We start from the raw sequence: 22,575 nt of genomic DNA, 5'->3' as shown, positions 1-22,575 counted from the left end.
AGTTCAGGGGACTAGGCAGTCGTTTCCCGTGAAAGGAACACTTTCTTTTTAATGTATTTTTAAAAAAAAATTAATGCAAATCCAGATGCATCATCCTTTTACCCAATGTTTATTATTATCATAGAGATTGAAAAAAGTGCTGACTGATACACATTTTAACGTTCTTCTGTAGTTTTCAGGTAATATTGGTCTTAAAAACTGACGTAATTCAATTTCAAGGTGTAATTATTATTTGTTACATCCGTAGCTTCCTGCTGAACCAATAAAAACTAAAATTAAAACAGAATTATTAAATTCGTGGCCGAAAAACGGCGATTATTTCAAGAAAAATTCTAAAATCCGCGACTTTTTGATTTTTTGACGAAGATCTCGAATTTTTGCGGATGATATCAGAGGTTTGGCGCGAAATCACACATGTTTTGCACATCCTGTAATTTTTTCAAGTCGATCCGAACCTCCTGAATAGCCGAAAACCGAGAGAAAGGATGATTCGAGAAAAACGCGTTTGAAGTTTCTGGGCAAAGGCGACGCTATAAGATAAGTTACCGCTTGACCTATTTCGCTGCCAATTCAACAATTTTGCGAATTTTAATACAAACCAAGCGGCATTTTATTCAGAAAAGATAGTATTTTCGGAGAATGCAATACAAAAGTCGATTTTTCGACTGCCTACTTATTTCCCTTAATGTTGAAAGAGAAACCGAATTGAGAAATATATATTTTCACACAGTAAGCAGTAATTATTTTTATAGTTTTTATTTCTATTTTTAGCGAAAAATATTCTATAATAAAAGTATTATGTTAATATTCATATTAATATAAATAATACAAATATTACTATTCATATGAATAATAAAAATACCAATATTACGATTAATATTTCTATTTTTATTTATTTGCAATAAATCGCTCGTTTGCTATTTATTACATCATACCTCAAAAGCTGTTAAAAATGGAGCTGCACCCCTCTTGTTACAGGGTCCTCAATTGCATCAGATCTTATTCTCCCACCGAGGGAAATTAATAAGAAATTTGTTATTTCACTGACTACTTTACAAGATTCCTAACATTTGCTCGACCTCGAGTTCGCACCGTTCCATGTTCCAGAATTTCCATTGATATTATTGCCCCACCATCGTTTCACTCGATCATCCCAGTTACAGCTATTACCTCTGGTCAACATGCAGCTTTCTACTAATAGGTTCCCTCATCGGCTCGTTCGTCAGATTTTCCCTGATTAAATGGTGTAAGATTATTATCGTTGTAGGCTACAAGTTCCGAGCAAACTTCGGGTCGAATAGGAGCGCGCAGCCCCCGGGAAATCTGCTCGGAATCCACAGCTTTCTAAATCTGGAATTAATCTCTGATAAGTTCCAAAGCTCGTCTCTGGAAAGCAGAGCGATTGTGCTTCCCGCCGAACAGTTAAAAATTAACATATCCGAGCAAGTGAAACGGAGAGATGAATGATTATAATAAGACTGAATTTGGTATTCCTCCACGACTAGGATATGGGGTACACACTCCCCTCTCACCTTGGCAATCCAGCAGGGAGCGCATGCAGGTTTAGTAATTGGAGCTTTGAACGCCATACACACTCCGGGGGATATTTTTCTGTACCCCATTTAGCCGGGCGGAAGCACGTCGTTCACCTTCGCCGCGTTTTCTTTATTGCGATACAATTTCGCCTTATCTTGATCGATTGCTTCCTTCCATTATGCATGTGTGCGCGCACGTGAGCTATGAAATAGGTTTCCCGGAGAAGCACGGTTTGCCGAGCAACTTATGATCGCATTCCGGTATCGATCACCCGAGCCACGGGGCAAATTTCATTTGGAATCGGCCCGAAATTCAGCGAGCGCGTACGTGCGAGAACGCAATAAAAAATTACGGCCACGGCGGGCGGGGCGCATCAACCTTCGGCAATGAAACATTGAAAATTTCTGGCTTTTACTCGCTGCTCGTTACGTTTCCGCGTGCTTTTCCCGCGAGCCACCGGCCTTATCTCGCTCCTTCACTTCCAGCTTCCCGGTGGCTTTCCTTAGTTTTATTTGTTCCCGTTCTTTCCAGCGCAATCCTTCGGCGCGACCCCTTTTTTTTCGCTGATAGGATCTTGAGTTACGAGAAGAAACAGCTCGATGGACCGTTTCGCGGAACGCATAGATTTTGACCCGTGTCGCCGGGTTGTTAAACAAATTCGCGGGGCATGTGCTACGCGGCGGTGAAGGTAATTTAATAGCTGTTGCATGGTCACGTCGACAGAACGTCCTGCCTTATCACCGCGGGTTAAGCTTCGCTGCGGCGCGGTAAGCCGTGCTTTATTCAAACGCCTTGGCAGGAAATTCGAGAATAAAATTTTTACGCACCTTTCACGGGGCACGGGTAAAACGGGAGAGGCTGTGCGAGGCAGTCGGCAGCGGAGGATTAAACTGGGACAGTATCGATAATGGAAATGGCATTTGAATGCCATTGCTAAATGCCCTAACAATTAACTGGCCGCGATACCGTTCTAGTCAACTTTGCATACAGCATTTGTATTGAATTAATTAATTTAGATTAATTGGCAACGGTTAAATTAACCACTGACGACTTTAACAGCCATTAGAGACACTGCAGTGCTATTTAATTAACACTTCAGGTTTGAAATGCATCTATAAAGGGGTTAAGCATCGTCAAGGCTTGTTGTGCCACTCGGTGCATATCGTTTTATGCATCTTTGCCATTCGGTATAGAACGTAAAACCGCCTCGTTAAACCTTCCATTGTATAATTATCTAGGTAGAACAATCTGACACAAATTTTCTTACGAGTATTTAAGTGTGAGGTTTTCCGTAAATCATAATACGAGGTATACAGTATGTATTCAAGACACGAAGAATTCAGTTCACCTTTTCATTGCTACTTGTTTCTACTAGTTTCTAGATATCTTAAACCGAAAACGGTGGAAAATGAAAGAGTTCTACGTGATGTGATCAACAATTAGAGAAAGAGAAGTATTTTAGAGAATCTTAATAGTGTACAAATTTATTGGGCTGCCACAATTTTACACCACATTCGGAAAAGGTAAATCTAATAATTCTGCGACTGCAAGGATATCTACTAGACATACCTAATTACTGATGTACTTAAGGAATGAAATCGATTCAAATAGTTTTCATAATGAAAATAGCGTTTTTCTTTTAGTAGTATGCGTGCTCTCAATACCGCCTACTATTTCGATGTAATATTTGCTACAGGTGGGATCTCGAAATTTGCGGAGCAACCGAAATAAACTTTATTCGTCCAATATGTACATCAGAACGTAAAAAATAAAACATTTTAAAAATCCTATTTCTATATTTTTGTAATAAAAATAGAATAAAAAATTCATAAAAAAAACATTTATACAGCACTGAATAATAAAGGCACGTGTGAAAATGACTTTAAAAACACAGATATACATGGAATAATCAATATTTCTTGAGTAGGCGATATTAGATACACTTTTTTCAGGACCCGATTTTTGCATGGTTACGTTTTTTTAATTCCTAATTAAAAATTTGTAGGTTTCGACGGTTCTAACTTATGCTACATGAAAGACGAATAGTTTCTCTTTACGTTGAAACGAATTGCATGCAAATATATCAATTATTACTCAATTGACAGCGATTTAACTTTTGCTAGGCGATATTAGGTACGGGTCACCCTGGGTACTCTAATCCAGGGCCGTTCCTGGCGGGGGTGCAGAAGGTGCCCCACACCTGGTTGACCAAATCGAGGGGTGGCAGCAGGCCATTTATTATATGTAAAATTTTAACAATAATAATAATCAAAACTTCTATGATAAATATTAATGATATCATTTCTATTCTCATTTATTTTTTTTTTTCAAATTATCCAAAGCTGGGGTTTTCAAGATAAAAATTCACAACTACAACCCATTTTCCCGAAAATAGGCAAAAATCGAAAAATTCAAGGCCCTGTAGTTTTTACAGAAATTCGAAATCGGTAAAATGGTGACTTAAACCGCCCCTGATTTCGCGAGTACTACAACATATTTAAATTAATAAGGAAGGCAATACTTTTTTGGACCTGGACGGCCAGCGACCCTGGAGCAGCCTTGCTGGTATCCGGGGTCTGATAATACCGCGCAATGTGTGACCATCCCTCCTCCCTTTCGCCAACTCAGTGGCTCGTTAAAGGGAGGGGCTCGTAGGACGCGTCATCGCCCGCGGTATTCCGTGACGAATGAATTATAATATTTGTTCGTCACCCCTCCTGTTCCTTTCGCCTCGTTTGCTCCCGATCCCCTTTGTCAGCTACGCGCGAGCCACCCCCCGTTCTCGCTGGATATTTATTCGTCGTTCGCCGCGAACTCGCTGGACCGGAAGTCGGTCATCGAGTTTCATTAAAACTGTCATTTCGCTGGCCGGTGTGTTCCGGTCGGCACAGAGAGCGGAACCACTCAGAAAATATTTGCCGGCTATCCCTTTGTTGCCTTTGTCGTCGCCGTTTTATGCCCATAATTTCCCCTTTACGCGCTAATGTGTCACAGTGCATTGCCCGATAATTAATGTCGCGCGACACGTCGCGCGGAAAATGCCTATTACGATTGTCGGTTTGATTCTGTCCGTCCGCTACCAGACGAATTAACGCCGCGGACGCTCGGATCGCCTGGTCGGGATTTTTACCCCGCTGGCGATGGCTGTTTCCGTTTCTCGTTAATTTGTATACGATTCGCGGACATCGGAGCGTTGAAAACAATTTCTGTGCAGATTGCCCTCGGGGTGTAATATTGTTCCAGCTTTCGTTTTTCATAGCGCAGCCAGTGATTTCCTTCGCCGCCACGGGGGAAAATATAGCGCACTTACAGGACGAGGGTTTCTGGTTAAGCAAGTCCCATAATTTCGGTGTTTAGGCGAAATTCGGTGTTCCGTGTGTGCAGCGGTCGCGTTAAACTTGTAATCTTCTAATCTGGTTTAGTAATGGAGTTATATCGGAGAACTATAACTTATTGGTCTATCCTGAAGTTGAACGATTTGTCACACCCACGCTCCAATTTCCCAAAGCAGTAATGATCGCGTGGACGTTGCTTTCGAACATGCCGAAAAGGCAGCTGAAAATCCAACGGAAACAGAAACCGAAAGTGCACCGGTATTGGCACCGGTACGCCAACTGAATTCGACGAGCAACAGCTACCGATTGTTCACCCGACACAGAAGCGGAAATAGAAAAACTTTCCAAAGCACGAATTGAACCGAAGCAGCTGCCGAATCGATCCGAACTTAATCGAACCGTGTACCGAGCCACAAACGAGCCAAAACTGCTACCAATACCCCGATCAAATACACTTTGCACGCATTACCGTTGCGATAACTTTCCGCCCCGACCGCAGATAAAATAGAAGATCAAGTGTCATCCGCAGTCGGTTGCCTCCGAAAGATTCTACCGATTCCCTGGGAAAAATTTCTCAACCGGAGCAATCGAATGGAGTGAGACGTTTTACGAGGTGCAGCGAGATTTTACACTGCGCTCTTCATCAACCGGCGCGCTTTTATGTAAGCGTAAATCCGGCCGTTGTTCTCCGCCGGTGGGTGTCGCTTTTTACAGAACGCCGAGCGAACGAACCGGAAGTCGCCCGGAGGAATCCCCGAGATCATGAAACGTAATTCACGCCGGTAGCGAGCGCGACGCCGGGCGTCGACTACGTGCTCGCGAAACTTCGGAAGGGTTGCCTTCCGTCGAGAGCCCCTCCGCAGCGCGCCAGCTTTCAGACCGATGGAGTGCACACTCCACCGGCTCGGCGATGCATATCTTCTGCTACAAGCATTTTCACTGGGTTATACAATATCCGTGAGCATTCCAATCGTGCACGGCTCCGCGAATTTTCTGCCGTAAACTTGATACGTCCTCGTTCCTCTCAGCGGCCTCTCGTCGCTGTCGCGGCGAAGCGCACGCGGCTGTCGAAGGACGCAACAGTTCTAGTTACCGAACCGCGAAGATGTTCGGTGCCTTGTATATTTGCCCGCGTAAAGGTGTTTGTCCAGGACGTTTCCAATGCTAATGTCTTCCCGGAAACTTCAGGAACAGTGCGCGCGACACATCGTTTGACGGAGTCCCTCCTCCGCCACAGCGCTTCAGTTGCTCGCCGCAAAGTTAATTGGAATTCTTGCAGTACGGCGCAAGAAGTTCCCCGCGTCCATGGTAACCGAGTCGTCAATGAGCGCCCTGTTCCACGCCAAGTGTCTCCCAGTTCTCTAGCCTCGCCTCTTTGACTGGTCAACAAGCTGTTTAAGCGGCTTCTGGCCAGTTTCGTCCAGCTCGGATGCCGAACTAAAAGCCTCGGCTGAGCGGGAAAGAGCGGACTGTCCTATTGGCGCGGCGAGTTCGGCGAACTCGCTAACAACTGTGCCAGTGCAATATGCATGGATAAAGGTTGGATTCGGGTCTTCAGTGACCTGGCAGTGCCAACTGAATGCCAGCGAAAGAGTCAGCCGCTTCGATAACAAAACCTGACATGTCAAAAACGGCGAGTATTCCGATAACTCCATCACTGGGTCCCAGAAAACAATGACACAATCAGCGCGTCGAACGATCGCCCCTTTCACAAAGCGCGGTGTATATCTCGGCGAGCATCGGGTTAGCCGGAGGGCCGTTCGTGCCAGACCCTTTCAAAGCTTTGTTCCCGCGAGCGGGAGACTTGATCGAACATTCGTCAACGGGCGCTTGACGCTTCGGGACAGCCCATTATTCGCGGAAAAAGAGCGATGTGCGTATCGTTGTCCCATTTAAGGCGGAGATCCGTCATACGGTCTAGGATTTCCCTAGCTGCTGGATTCATACCCCGTGGACTCCGCTGATGCGTATGCATCACCGGAGCTCCGAAGGAATACCGTAGAATGCCGGACGGGTCGTTGATCATATCCTCGAATTGCGGGATTCGATCGGTCTTTGTAAAGTGACCCACGTCGAAGATGATCCTGTCACCAGCTTCTCTTTAAACCCACGCGAGGTACGTGAGAGAGCAGGAGACGCGAACTGACAGACTCTAAATGACACGCGTGATCGGGTAACTGATCGAAAATGTGCGGAAGGACGTTTTTGATGCTTAGCGTTTGGATCGGAATACTAAATTTATCGCGCCTGGATCGTCCTTCGTATCGGCTGCACAGGGTGTTTGTCTCGATAACACAATGGACTACAATGGTGGATATAATGGAAACAATGGATTTTAGCGTGTAGGTATTAAGAGGTTACGCTCAGTCAGGAGGCCGAAAAAGGGGTGATTTTGGGGAATTTTTTTCTCAGAAACTATGAAACTTTTTTCAAAAAACCTTTTTCTGTTGGAAAGGTAGTATATTTAGCTGTGTCTCTGAATTTTGGCGTTAAAAAATATTTATTAATAACAAAGTTATTTACAATCTCCTAGATGTCCTGTTCGAAAGAGGGGTTTGCGGTGACCACGATTACTCGGGAGTGGATTATTTAAAATTGGAAATTCAAAAAAATTAAGTTAATGTATTAAATTATCTAGTCCTTGGACCAAGGGTTTTTCGAAATATTGATTTAGGACAAGGTGGCAAATGTTTAAACGTAGGATCTCGATTTTCGGCCCCAATCCCACTTAATATTCATTAATTAAAAAAAAATATAATAAGTTACAGAAACAAAAATATTTCTTAACTCCAAAATTCAGAGACACAGCTAAATGCACTACCTTTCAAACAAAAAAAGATTTTTGAATAAAGATTTATAGTTTCTGAGAAAAAAAAAATTTCCAAAAAAACCATTAAGTACCTTTTAATTTTGGATTAAGGGTCACAGAATCGCGCGGCCATGCCGATTGTCGGTAAATTTCCCCGTAGCTTCTCTGAGGTGAATGCCCGGTGCGACAATGTCTTTGCCGACCACTGCTCGACCCCTCGACCGACTTGCACCGCGTGCAGCGGTGCACGCGTATTGCCTGCTTTTAGGGATATCTTTAAACGCTTATAACTAACAAACGAAGCCTCAACCGCAATATCGTTATTCTTGATTTTCGTCTGAGTATGGTGTCTAGAATCACTCCTTAAATTTATTCCCACGTGTAGTCGAAAACCCTGTATATTCGAAATCTATGTTTCTATGCAAACTCTGGAAATGTCGGTACTTATTAGCCGCAGCAGTACGTGTAAACTCGTAAAAAGTGCGATTCCTGTAATTCCGTGTAATAAGCACTGTTTGGGGTGCATTTTATTTGAAAGCACGTAGCCATTGCTGGGACAAGCATGGGCAATTTTGCCGTGCGGAACATCTTACTTAAGCTGCAATCTGGATCGTCGCCAACGATGCAAAGGGAAACGGTCTTTAAACGATGAAAAGTTTCCGGGGAAACGGCGTGTTTTACATAATACTGATATACTGAACCAATTTTTCAGGAATTATGCGCCCGCGTATATGTCACACTTTATATCGCACCGCAGTCCTATCTCCGAAGAGATAGAATAGTCGTAAGAGTTGTCTCTCGCCTCCTTAAGGTGATTAATTAAAAAGTGCACGTTCAAAGGAGCATCGCTTGAAGTATGGTATCATATCTCGGAAAGAGGATATTACATATACGCAAGATGCTGGTTTGATATAATTATTGCAGTTCAGTTTATAGCAAACGCTTCTTGGAAATTCTACTCTATTGCTGCTGTATTCTGGCCGGGTGAATTAAATTTTCTCAAGTTTTAACCGCCTGGTATACATATTCATTAAACGAAATCGTGATTTCTAGAATTTATCAGCCGCGTAAAGATATCTTGTCCCCGTTCTGTTCTCATTATTCAGAAACTTTGAGTGCTTCGAGATTGCTTTTAAGACGGTTTTAAATTAGGTATTCAATATACAACTAGTGAAGTACAGGATGCATATCTTAATTCGTGGTTTTTCATTGCTCGTTTTATCAGACTCGTCAATTGGGAAAAAAGTTCAAAAAAGAATTATAGAAAGTTCTTAATTCGTAATTTATGAATATTCAATTTTTTATAAAACAGAGACCTTTGTTATTCAACAGATATTTACAAAAAATTTCACTCACTGTCAAAAATTGTATTCTAGAATAATTTAATTAAAAAAATAATGTAATTATTTAATTTCTAATTAAATAACCCGCTTCTCATTCTCATTCTCATTCTCCTCATTCTCATTTCTCATTTCTCGTTTCTCATTTCTCATTTCTCATTTCTCATTTCTCATTTCTCATTTCTCATTTCTCATTTCTCATTTCTCATTTCTCATTTCTCATTTCTCATTTCTCATTTCTCATTTCTCATTTCTCATTTCTCATTTCTCATTTCTCATTTCTCATTTCTCATTTCTCATTTCTCATTTCTCATTTCTCATTTCTCATTTCTCATTTCTCATTTCTCATTTCTCATTTCTCATTTCTCATTTCTCATTTCTCATTTCTCATTTCTCATTTCTCATTTCTCATTTCTCATTTCTCATTTCTCATTTCTCATTTCTCATTTCTCATTTCTCATTTCTCATTTCTCATTTCTCATTTCTCATTTCTCATTTCTCATTTCTCATTTCTCATTTCTCATTTCTCATTTCTCATTTCTCATTTCTCATTTCTCATTTCTCATTTCTCATTTCTCATTTCTCATTTCTCATTTCTCATTTCTCATTTCTCATTTCTCATTTCTCATTTCTCATTTCTCATTTCTCATTTCTCATTTCTCATTTCTCATTTCTCATTTCTCATTTCTCATTTCTCATTTCTCATTTCTCATTTCTCATTTCTCATTTCTCATTTCTCATTTCTCATTTCTCATTTCTCATTTCTCATTTCTCATTTCTCATTTCTCATTTCTCATTTCTCATTTCTCATTTCTCATTTCTCATTTCTCATTTCTCATTTCTCATTTCTCATTTCTCATTTCTCATTTCTCATTTCTCATTTCTCATTTCTCATTTCTCATTTCTCATTTCTCATTTCTCATTTCTCATTTCTCATTTCTCATTTCTCATTTCTCATTTCTCATTTCTCATTTCTCATTTCTCATTTCTCATTTCTCATTTCTCATTTCTCATTTCTCATTTCTCATTTCTCATTTCTCATTTCTCATTTCTCATTTCTCATTTCTCATTTCTCATTTCTCATTTCTCATTCCCCATTTCTCATTTCTCATTTCTCATTTCTCATTTCTCATTTCTCATTTCTCATTTCTCATTTCTCATTTCTCATTTCTCATTTCTCATTTCTCATTCCCCATTTCTCATTTCTCATTTCTCATTTCTCATTTCTCATTTCTCATTTCTCATTTCTCATTTCTCATTTCTCATTCCCCATTTCTCATTTCTCATTTCTCATTTCTCATTTCTCATTCATAGTTAGGTATATTTTTATATATTACGCATTTATGTAGATTTATTTTCTTATTCAATCTATGCACACACAAAATGTTACGTACCTGTTATGTAATGGGTTTTAACCCGTTTATGAATAATAATGATAAAAAAAAATAATAATAATAAATACGAAGGGCGGTAAAAATTATTTTCGCCAAAAGCGACGGAAGAGCTAGATTGCGCCCTGACGCTAGCAACAATGCACCTAGAATCCTGCCCTAGACAAGTTCATCCCCTAAAAACAAGTCGAACATGTTCCTCCGTCTGTGTCCGCGTTTTGACAACCTAATCCCGGCAGGCTGAAAAATGGGCGATCGTTTCTGTGTCAGTCAGCGTGCACTCGTGAAAGAGGGTGGCGGCGGATGGCTCCTGACACATAATGGCTTTGTGTCGCGTGCGCATTCGATCCGCACGAAAGCGTCGGATTTCTCCTGCGCCGATGAAGTCACAGAAATGGGAGTCGCTCGCGGGCCGACCGTGGTACCATTTCACTGTTAAGTACGAACCATTTTTTCCCTCGGCGCGGAACAATGCACCTTGATCGCGGAAATATGAAGCGCGGGTCAAACACAGGCCATTGTTTGCTCGCGTTAAAGTGCACGTTGCATTGCAAATGCGTCAAGCTCGATCTGGCTCGTCTCCTGTCAAACTTCCCCCATAATTGCAGAGTGCCGTTCTATCGCTCGCTTCGGCGAGGTGTCCACATAGTTGTCCCTTTCAAGCACCAGGTAGACGACGAAAGTTTCTGATATTCGAAGGGAGCTGACGCTCGCGTGCACCCTTTCACGTGTCTCGGGCACCGTTCAGCTCGCCCTCGCTTTCGCCGCGGAGCGCATTTAGCAATAGTAACGGAAAGCTTGCCAGGAACGGTTCTAGCTGGATGCCAAAGGTGGACGCGAGCGATGGAGGAATTGAATCGACGAGGCGCGGAAGAAAATTGTTCCGCGGCCTCCTCGCGCTCCGGAGAAATACCATTTCTCGTAGACCGTGGGCGAAATCGATCGTGATACTTGGCCCTGCTTGAAAAACATGCGCTGTATCATTCACGAATGTATTTTCATCTCTTCCCGTGCACGCGTCTTTTCACGGAGTAAATATTTACTCGATAGGATGAAATGCCGTTCCTTCCGCGTCCCAGGGCTTTTACCTGTAAGCAATCGTTTTCCTTTTGCCTCTGCCAAGTCGATATCGATGCGCTTATTCCATGTCCTGGCTTCGTTAATATTATATTACGGACCTGGAACAGGGTAGAGGACATTATATATTCACCAGTGGGGCGGTGGGCGGTTACGTCAAAGAGAACTATGCAAAAGTCTTCCACCCTTTCGGACATGGAAACCTTCCCTCCCGAACCTCCGGCTTGATGCTTTAGGAAATAATGGCACCCCGTGTGTTCCGCTCCCGGAGAACTTGGAGCAAATATTTAAACCATTCGATCGCTCGCTACAGAAAGGGAGCAACGCAACACGGGAAATAGCTGCTCCCAAATATTGCTGATCACGAGTCGGTCGGAATAGTTTTTAGGCGGAGTACGAGAGCGATGACGAGATTGCGAGCGACGTTCGATTTAGTTTTAGCCGGCCACCGTCGAACCTATTAACAATTTCGCCGGCATTTTTCGGTCCGAGCGAAAAAGGGGTAACAAATTTACGGGAGAAGCGGCGAAATCGAATGCACGGGGAACGAGGATGAAACAAAACGTTCCCGAAATTCCATCTGTCCGGCCTGTTCCGCTCGCTCACGGCCGACTGGGACTTTCTATTTCCATATCTCTTCCGAATTTCCTTTGAAGTCCAAACTCGCGCGAACTTCAATTCCGTTCGCTAGATTCTCGAAATCCTGGGGATGAAAGGGGGCCCGGGTCTATCGGAAAAGGGGGACGGCAATCGCGTCGATTCCACCGGGGGAGCTTTTGGCTGCTGCGGAAAGCTCGGCGGGAGAGAAAAAACGCGGCAGCAAATCACGCGTTACAGGCTTCAGCGAGCCGGCAAGGATCTCTTGGCGGTGTAACAGACAGAATGGGCGGAGGCCAGCCAGCTAGGAGGCAAAAATAAGAGAACAGGGCAGATGAGGAGCTTCAAGTGGGAGCTCTTTGATTCCCTTCTGTGGATGAGTTCAAGTCTTGCTCGTGTTTTTCAGCGTTTACGCTGGTTGCCCAGAACTCGATGAAAGCCACGCTCGGCCGCGAGCCGCGGCGTTCGTTAAAATGCGTGCGTAATAATATCTGCCCGCGCCAGCTGAAAAGTAATGAAACGGCACTTGCTCGGGAAAACTTCTCTACCCTCGTGGACCGCTCGCTTCCCCCTATTACAGAAGACTTTTGTCGCAAAATCGTAGAACTTTCGATGGAAACAAGATAGAGGGACGAATCTTCTTGGGGGTTAAAGATAAGATGTTGCGGAACAAGGGGGAAATATTGAAAACCTATGTGAAAGTGGACATTTCCGAAGAAAATTGCGACTTTCCCTTCACCTACAACGCGTGGTTGAAGTTTTTTCTACAATTGTTACGCGTCACTTTCCACAGATTTCGACGCGCTAAATTCAAATCGCACCGCAGAATTTGTCCTGGTGATTCGAAATAGCGAGCGCTGGGGAGTGAAGCGCCGATTGAAATCGATGCAGAGGAACACGGAATAATTTCAAGTGCTAATAATTTTAAACGGGATAACGATGAGCTTTCCCTGTCAACATATTCTTCCAATTACTGCCTGTTAGCCGGACGCGTGCCCCCGTCGCCGCTTTCAAACTTTTAATCGAGTTATACCTATATATTTCATTATTCCCCGATTGGAATATGGATCGTCTAGATTCCATTATTCATCCATCGGGACTTGCTTCGGCGAAAGGGTAGCTCTGGCTCCTGCTGGCTAAAGCATTTGGTTTGCAAAAATTGCACGAAGGAAGTTGGCGGAACGTGTGTCGAGCGGCTTCTGATCAGAATCGGCGTCCAAGTTGGAGGCTAAGAACGAAATGCTGCGGTGAATGACGCGACGTGTGAACGATTCAGCTCGCCGTCCCATTTAAGTTTCGCGTAGTTTCAGCTTAGTGGGATTATCAATCGAAATGGCAGTTCGTAAGAGCGGGTACACCTGCTACGTAAGCCGCACGGAATTCAGGTAGCACTTTGTGTTTCGCGGCGCCTTAAAAGTTTTCCCATTTCCGTGGTACACTATCGGGCCGGGCCGACAGTTGGACCGGAAATCCAGCCGGTATTCCATTGCTGGGGCGGCCCCGGCAGTCGAGTGCGTTAGCTCTCGCCTCGAATTGCCTGGCGGTTTTTCCGCAGACGATTCATGTACCGTGAATCGAATCGCGCGTCTGGAGAAGTGCAGACGCCGGGTGCAGAGGGGCGGGTTAGAAGCGGAGGGCGCACGCACGTATACGCGGAAATTCACCGAGATTTCCCAGACGCCTCATCGAAGGTGTAACGGCTGATTCCCTCGTTCCCCTTTTCTCTTTATTTCCTGGGTCATGTGAGAACGGTCTGCTGGTCTACTATTCATGGCGTTGCAAAGCCCCGCTCTGTTGACGGTGGTCGTCAGCCTCGATGGAAAGTCAAGATATGCGTTGCTATCAATTTTTTATAGTCGCGTGGATAAGGGAGGTGTGCTTCTGGACATTCAGCCGTCTTTCGCCAGCTGGGCTTCTGTTAAGTGAATAAGGAAAGTTACGGTTCCAATTGGAAGTATTCGTGGATATTGCGAAGAACGCGTTCGATAGCCATGGTCCTGAAAATGTCATCCGGAGAGGAGTTAATAAAATTGAGAAAGTTCGTAGAAATCCCTGCAGGAACAAATGTGCGATGCTTTCTATCGCGGTGCAAAGTAGTGCAGTATAGCAAACCGTAAGTCTCCCGATTAAAAACAGTCCGACGACCGTAAATTTGAACGTCCAATTGTCTCTGCCGTTTTCCAGGCCAGCAGTTGTCGCTTCGAATCGAATTCCATTTCCATGTCGCGCTCCCAATTATCGAAACGCGCTCCTCGGCACGTAACATCCGGCCGTGGAACGTTTTTCAGCCTGTTTCGGTATCTGTGCGTATTCCGAATTCCGGATATATTGCGATTTTCGCTTGTTAAGGCTCCTAAATAACAGTAACGGCGATCGGTAACCGTTTTTAGCGACTGAGGTGTAGTGGCTCATATTCGGCGAACGGTTTTGAGTTTGCAGCAAGGTGCAAAACACTACTGAAACATCAAATCACCCCAGAATACTGCGAAAATATAATATTAAGGATGCCAAAGCGTCATCCAGCCGTTATTAAAGGCTTGCGAACTAAATATTAAGTCTGCAGAAATGCAACAGTTTATTGAAAATTAGTTGCGGTGCAAAAGTGATTCCACGAAGAAAATTTATATCAAGCAAAGTAATAATACTAATATGATTGTAATATTTCTCATGGAAAGCCAAAGCATCGCGCGTAATATTAAGTATTTTGTTTTTTATGTTCGATACTCGAACAGTGAATAAAATATTATTTATTTTAAAATTCCATTTGGGTGTTCGGTTTTATTATTATTATTTATTACGGGACAACCCCAATTTGTACAATAAAGAATACAGCAGCACACGTACAAGAAAAAACTAGACATATACCCGGAACAGAAGAAATAAATAAAAAAAATTTAAAGATTAAAAAAAAAATAGTTTTGCTCCTTAATGTACGTATTACTTATTCTAAATAAGTGAAATGATTCAGTACCCCAACGTTTCTAAAATACATTTAAAATCGTGGTCGATTCTCATTGAGCAGCTCAAATTGCGATGTTCGAACCCCTTAATCGGTACTCGTTCATGGTCCGGAACTCTTAGCCGTCAAATTACAATTTCAATTGGCAAGCGCGCTCGAATCGTGAGTTAATATTTCATTCCGCCAGGTCTTCAAACAGGGAAATCGATTTCTCAGACACAGTTCTTTTTTTTTAATCAAATTACATTCGAAGCAAAATCGAGTATTGGACACACGACTAGCATCTGAGGCGTTGGTTGGACTATTTACATACAGCAGCGCAATTAATTTAATTGAATTTATAAAGCCTTGTAGATGCATGCTATTTTAATTCGCGAACGAGAGAAATGACTGACGTAAGAAATGTTCAATGACATTACGACTACAGAATTCTAAAAATCTGAATTTCAATCGTGTCGAATGTCTCTGCGCTCCTCCTCATTATCGAACGAAAAACAATGCATATAATGCGCATTCGCTTTCCGTGAAGAGCAATGCTAACTACAATGATCGTTTTCAAAATCACTTGCTACTCCATATATACCTTGATCTCGACCAGCCGAGTAAGGACAGAGTGAGCTGGGCGCGCAGGTCTAGACAGGGATGGAAAGCTGTTCAAAGTTTCGCAATTTGAAGCCGGAACGGAATATTCCTGTTAGCAGGCATTGTCGGTATTAGAATGAGTCTCCTATCTGTTCATCTCTTTGTCGCTCCCTCTGTCGTCTGTCCGCTTATACTAACTCGCTCATTTCCTATTTCATTCATGTCACATAAATTGATTTAATGCCCTCCTCGTTGAACCGCTTGGGGCACTTCTGTATTGATTTTATATCCATTCATTAACTTCCCTTACTAGCCGAATAAATCGCAGCCCTGTTTCCTACACTGTCCTATTCAGCTATTTCATTTGTTGTTTATAAAATAATTCCCTAATGAAGCTCCTACTTCGCGCACGCTCTTGCAGCCACCCTTTTCACGCTGTCCCCCTTCACGGTTCCATGACATGTCTCACTGCCTATTCCGGGAATCCCCAGCGACAGAAGGACGATGTTACACGGGACGCTCTCGAGAGTTTAACACGATCTGACAGTACGGGACCAGTTATGGAGCACCCTGTGAAACCGTGTTAAAGGCATACCCGGGAACAGTGGTGGCTCGCGAATTGGCCGAATTTCGAAAGCTGTACCTCTCGCACTCGCCTCTTCCGATCTTCTGTTACACCTCAAACATTTGTTTGATCACTAGGAGCCTGTACCTTGAACCACCAGCACAAATTACGTTAGAATTCCGAGGTATAGCCGACCCCATAATTCACCCCCACAATGCGAATTACGCGTGGATGCGTAGCCTAAATGAAGATTAAGATAAACGTGCTGTAGAAAGGAGCGGGTAGTCCTCTAGAGGGTCGTCTCGGCGTCCTATAACGCGGCTCTTTTGTTACGCAAATTGAATCTTCTGGTATAACAGCCTCCCATTCTCCCCGAACACAACTTTTCCGCGGATGTGCTTTGTTCAAAAGGACAAACCGTACGCCTCGACAAATGTTAGCTGAGCTATGTACACCGGTTCAATTCGTATAAATTATCGAACCCTAAACGCTCGGTCTGTGTTGGTGTACTCGAGCACTGTGTCTCAGGAATTCAATGCTTTCATCGACGGAAAGTGTTTAAAAAATTATTATTCGTTCACCGTTGTGCAGCTGTGGCCTCTCTGGTCTATAAGCAGCCCGTTGTTGAGACACTTGGATGAAACGCGCCGAGTTTCGAAGTCTTCTTTACACTTTGTTCAACGCAGGCCGAGCATCGTCGTCCGCGCGATGCTTTGGATGAAAGGCACGCAACGAAACTGGGCACCACATGATTATCACATTCTCTACACTGTTAGAATCCCGCGGGGTGATCTGTGTGTTAGGAAACACGGCTAGCCTTGAGCGTCCAGGGAGAATCGTATGTTCCGATACGTAGCCGTGGCCGCGACTAACTCTCAAGTTCGACCACGCGACTCCTAGTTGCGCCGCGCAATTGCTTCGCGCAGTCGAAGGCACCTACCAGGGACGCGGGCAGTCAGGTAGCAACGAGACCCCAGACACCACTTTTCAAAGGTCGTATAAAGAGAAACCTCGGGGTTCCTTGTTGTGTCATATTTTAAGTGCGTTTCGTCTACGGCAGCTGTGCTCTGCACAGTGTCTCCAATGACTTTCCGGCGCCCCACTCCAATTCGAGCGGTAGAGCAGCGCCTCTTCCGCCTCCCGGGTAATTTTTAGCTAAAACTATTAAAAATTAAAAAAAACTTATGATTTTTCAAGCAAAAGTACTTCTTCCGGAACTGTCTTCCTTTCAATTTTTTTTTTACGCCTGATGACACTGTTATGTTCATCTTCAACGACGAGGATATATTCTACAACGTTCAAACTTTATCCCAGAATTTCTTCGACTTAGTTTAACAGATAGATTTAGTGAAGCAGCTGATTGAAAATCGGCTTGGGTGGAATCGGCCCAGTGTGGCAACTCCGTTGGAAAAAAAAATAGGTGTGAGAGCGGAGGGTTAAGAGGGGTAAATGGGATTTCTCTACAAATTGCTGTCGAGATAGCGTCATCAGTCACCGAGGCGGGTTATTCGAATTGAAACCAGCCGCGAACCCGTCGGGTTCATTACACAGTACGTAGTCAGTTTAACAGTTCACCGCCTTTCGGGTATTAGAGCCCTTCAGCGTTGAAGGCAGTAAGGGGGAGGGTTTACATAGGATTTTCTGGGATCCAAACGTCGAGCTGTCGGTGTGGTGGAAAAGTTAGCCGACGTTCTTCGTCGTTTGGCTTCCGTTTCGCGCGACAGAGATTTCCAGTATGTAAATTTAAAGCCGCGCGTCTTCAGCCCCGGTGCAAATTTCACCGCTCTCGGCTTGATTTCGGGCTCCCGCGCGGCGATACTGTGAGCATTCATGCCGAACTAATCTTTCTCGGTGGATTAATTCTCGAAAAAAAAGAAAAACTGCGCCTTCATTGACGTAGAGTGATTTTAATGGCAACGCGTGGTAATTTATCACGTGTCGCGGGGCGATTTGCGTTCCTTAGCTTCCCCCCTGTACAGCTCTTTACTTCTGCAATTTGTTCGGCGTTGCCACGGGGATTCTGTGTGTAACGTTCCGGAACACGACCGGTCATGAGAAGTTTCCTTCTTCTCGACTTCCATTCCGAGACTATGATAAATTGTTTTCACGTAGTTACTCGGTGCTGCGGCCGTAGTATGTAACAATGGAAATCTTTCCCGCGGTTAGAGCTGCTCCGCTGTCTCTTTACTCTGCTCCCTGACGAACTTAATCCAGTAGATTGCTAAATTTTTCGGATCTCCCGTAATACTCTAAAGCCTGGACTTCGGGGGGCGAACTCCTGCAAGTATCCCGGAGCAAAATATTAAAGACTGGAAATTATGAGCTGCACCGTCTATCTCCCGTGCATCTACTTTATTTAAACTCTATTTAATTTCGCGGAGACTTTTGCTCAACGCGAAATTATACTCTGACACATCTCATCTTACTTTTCGCTTAGCTGCTATTCCTTCCTGGAGAAGACTCGGACTCTCCTTAATTATGTTGGAAATGGGGAAATATTGTTCGCCTCAATTCTTAATATCACTTTGCAATGTAACTTCAGAACTGGTACTAATTGGGGTGGAGCTTATCTTTCAACTATGAAAATATCATCTTCTTGCCATCTCAATTAAACCTGATATTCTTACCATCTCGATACGAGCGCAATAAATTTAACAAATTATCTAATATAAATGTGATATATATTTTAATAGAATTTTCATAATTTCCAAGATGTTTACTTGTGTTTCTTAACTTTCAAGCTCCACCCTGGTACTAATTATTAAATAGAAAATTCAGAATCCATTCGTCAAGTCCGGCACAAGGAACGTCAGCTCGCGGTCTCCAATGCGCTCGCTATTAAAACAGGCTGCGCTCTCCCAGCTCCGTAATTCCCAGCCTCCTCCGTTTTTTCGCAATTTGCGACAACTCACACGCGTCATTTCACCGCGGACGAAATTACCGCGCGGCGAGGGGGGGCGAAAAACATCCCCGTGCACGCGAGCTGGGACGCGATTACAAACGTGCGCCTCTAATTAAAGTGGTAGGGCTGCCCGCGGGTGGATGGCCAGTGGCATGGACGAGAAATGTCTGAGAGAGGGAGCGGAGGGGTTAATTTACAAAGAACGGAAGCGAAGGAAGCGAGAAACGGAAAGCGAGACTCGCCGGAGAATCGAGGAAGCGGAAAGGGGCGGGAATGGGTGTGCAGGAACTGCGAGATGTCTTCGTTTGCCTGGTTTCACAAGGCGCGAACTGTTGCTCGCGAGCAAGGGATCCGCTGAAAGAAGAGGAAACGTCCCTTTCTCATGAACACTGGCTGCAATTGCTGGGCTGGACCGACAGTTTAATAACGGCATCCTCTTCTGAGCGGCATCGACCCTCCGGCCTCCCACGGAAAGTCACGTTTTACAGGACATCAGATTTTCAAACATAAAACTAACGCTGGGAATTTCGAGGATATAAATTACTTGCTTAGTAAAAAGTAAGAGGACACCATCCCGGCTGGGAACTTTTCTCCGGCTCATCCACACGATACGCCATACTGTTGTCCGGGGTTAGACTCCGGCGAAGAAACTTGAGTCGACGGGGTAGGTCCACTTTAAAGGGACATCGGGTTGCTCTTTCAGCGGTTTTCGTCCAAATTGGCGGTTTTTGTTTCCAGCGGTCGCACCGCACTCTAGATTAGATTCCCCGGTGGTGAAAGTTTTCCTGCGGTCTAATTATACCAGCGCCCCACTTCGCTAACGCAGCCGGAGCTTTGCGGACAATTACATGTTCAGTTACATATTTCGTAGCCGGCGGTTTCGGGTTACCGAGCAATTTTCTTAACGATAGATGCCCCGAATTAAAAAGTTTCATTAAAGTAATGCACGGTTACAGTGACTAAATTGCTGATCAGGGGAGCCGGATAGATCCAATTCATCGGAGCTTTGCTTCGAGGGCTACCTTTGATCTAATAATCTAGTTGGAAGTTTGAGTAGATCTAAATAGATGCTATTACTCGAGATAGCATTGAAATGAACTGGTAATGGTGTTTACTGCGCGCGGATATGCTCGCTATTCAAAACGAAATGACCGCATGATGGGATCAGACTTCTGTGCTTTCAATGGGCAGAGCTGATCGAGGTGCTCCCTGCGCTGGTTTCCCTGTAATCACTTGGTCGTTGGCTAAATAGGGGTGTATAAAATTCCTCCCCCCCTCCAGAATGACGACTGATACCACCGAGCGGATCCCTGGTCTAGGCTTGTGATCTACTGCATGACATTTGATAATGCTGTCAATTTGAGTCTGGTTAATGTTACCGATCAACGGTGGCGTTGCTTGAACGTGTTGGTGTTCTCCGCGCTCGACGCGGGCACGTAATAATTTTATCGTTGCAATTATCGAGTTCACCAGTAATGAGGTTGGATTATGCTACTCGTAGCTCAAGTGCAGTCGAGGGATGTCTAGTTATAATATAACTGGATGATCACCGACGGATCTCTCGCGTGTATTAATAATCCCGTTATGGCTCGTCACGTTTCAGCTGATATTTGTCTCGCGGTAGCATAGGTTTCAATCGGCAGCGAGTTGAAAATTCGTAGAGTAGGATATACATTACCTTGAATCAACAACGCCTCAACGCTTCTGCCTCAGTTAAAGTGGAAGAAACTAAATATAACTCGGCCCCGTTCGCACTTAGAGCTTCCTGTTCCATTCGATTGATTTCCTCGCTACCCCCTTATGGTTCCGCGTAAAAGTCCGCCGTTGATTACATGAAACAAACATTTGTCCCTGGCCGTCGCGCGAGCCTGGCTTGCCAGTAAAAGCGACAGCCTTTCCCGGGGAGCCGACTCATTCGGCGTCGTGTCAAGAACGAGGAAGGTCGATCACGATCCTTTCATCTAAGTGACTGCCGACGGCGCTCACGGAATTACCCTTCAAATTGAATTGCAAAGGGTAACCTCACTCGCATCCATCGTCGGCCACCGACACGTATGACCGTTTCCAGGTAGCTGCGCGATTGGTATCGAAAAATTACAGGCTCTCCTCCACTCTGCTCCGTCGTAAACGCAATCCTTGATCCTTTATTTTCTCACCATCTCTGCCCGTCGACTTCGCTCCCTTTCTATATCCTTCGCCGAGTCCATTACCGGGAATGGTGTCCTGGATTTGATCAGACGGCGCACCTTGCTTTCCTCCCAGCCACTCTTTGCCGCGACACGTCAGAATTCCTCCTGAAAATTTCACAAGACGCCCGCCGTAAGTTTACTGTATTTAAAAAGAAATTTCCGAAAACGCCACGAGACACGCCAAAGCTCTTCAGTTCTGTCCACGTTGAAGGCAAGCCGCGAATGTCTGGAATTGACCGTGAAGATCGATCGATCCCCCCTGTCCCTTAAGTAGAGTAAGCCAATTTCAGCATAATACGGAAATTATCGGAATTTATAGGACTTTAATCTGGCTTCATCAGATTCGTCTCACTTCCTTTCCCAAGCATCGAGGAGCCGCCGATGACGGACATTAATCAACGCCGACAGAAGGTCAATTACCGGCAGAGAGGTCGTTAATAACAGCTTTAATCTGGCGGACTTTCTTACAAGAGCCGGTAACACGAAGTTTGATGGGCAAAAAAGATTAAATTAAAAGTACCCTCGGCCTTCGACTACTCTGCAGAACTATTATACTACCCACCGCAGAAACTTTTCATTGCTGCAATAAATCGAGTAACTCCCGCCCTTATTACTGTTTAGTTAAGGGCATTATATGCATCTTTAGAGCCCTGTATAAATTCCAATGCCATCCCTTTATTGATAACGCTGCTCTACATCTCTGACATTCCTTTTGACAAAATTTCCCTCTGATTTACTTCAGCCATCGTGTCTCCTTTAATTTATTTATCGTTAAGGCCAGCTCAGATCCTCTAGGAAACCATAAAAATTGAATCCCTTTTCTTCCTACGTTTCCACCTCCTCCAGCGTTCAGTTTCTCGGGGGTTCTACCTTGCATATGTGCATGTTCTCCTTTGCGGAACACCAAATAGCTTGGTGGTATTCCATCGAGCTGAAAACGTACCTCCTCTCTGTTCAAGGCTGACAAGTCACAGAGCGGTCGCCTTGCGGGTGCTCGATTGAACATCAAAAGGTCGAATTTCGGCCACTGACGGTATCTGGCAGGCGCGTACATGCAGGCACGCACAGGAATTATGGGAGATTAACGACATGTATTTCCCTCTGTCATAGCCGATGTCCCGGTGGCTCCATAATGTTCCTCGCGACCGCTGAACTCCTGGGAACCTTTGTTTTGAACTGGGATGATCGGTTTTGTGACTGGACAATCGGTTTTGACGCTGCAGTTGATAGATCCTGTGCGGCCAGTGGTACAACGTCGCGATAGGGAGACAGCGAGGGGCGAGCTTTGTCTTA

At 44.3% G+C, this 22,575-nt stretch overlaps 1 protein-coding gene across 1 annotated transcript in view; it reads right to left on the bottom strand.

Annotated features, from left to right (window-relative positions):
• The window catches only part of LOC143375717 (uncharacterized), a 144,657-nt gene extending 127,644 nt beyond the window's left edge, over positions 1-17,013 (bottom strand). The window contains exon 1 of the mRNA XM_076825111.1: positions 16,773-17,013. The gene's annotated coding sequence lies outside the window, so the exon portion shown is untranslated. The remainder of the gene's footprint in view (positions 1-16,772) is intronic.
• Between the last annotated feature and the right edge of the window lie 5,562 nt (positions 17,014-22,575).

The sequence above is a fragment of the Andrena cerasifolii genome, chromosome 13 (genome assembly GCF_050908995.1).
Source record: "Andrena cerasifolii isolate SP2316 chromosome 13, iyAndCera1_principal, whole genome shotgun sequence".
NCBI lineage: Eukaryota > Metazoa > Arthropoda > Insecta > Hymenoptera > Andrenidae > Andrena > Andrena cerasifolii.
The sequence above is the reverse complement of the archived record's forward strand: the minus strand, read 5'-3'. Positions and strand labels throughout refer to the sequence as shown.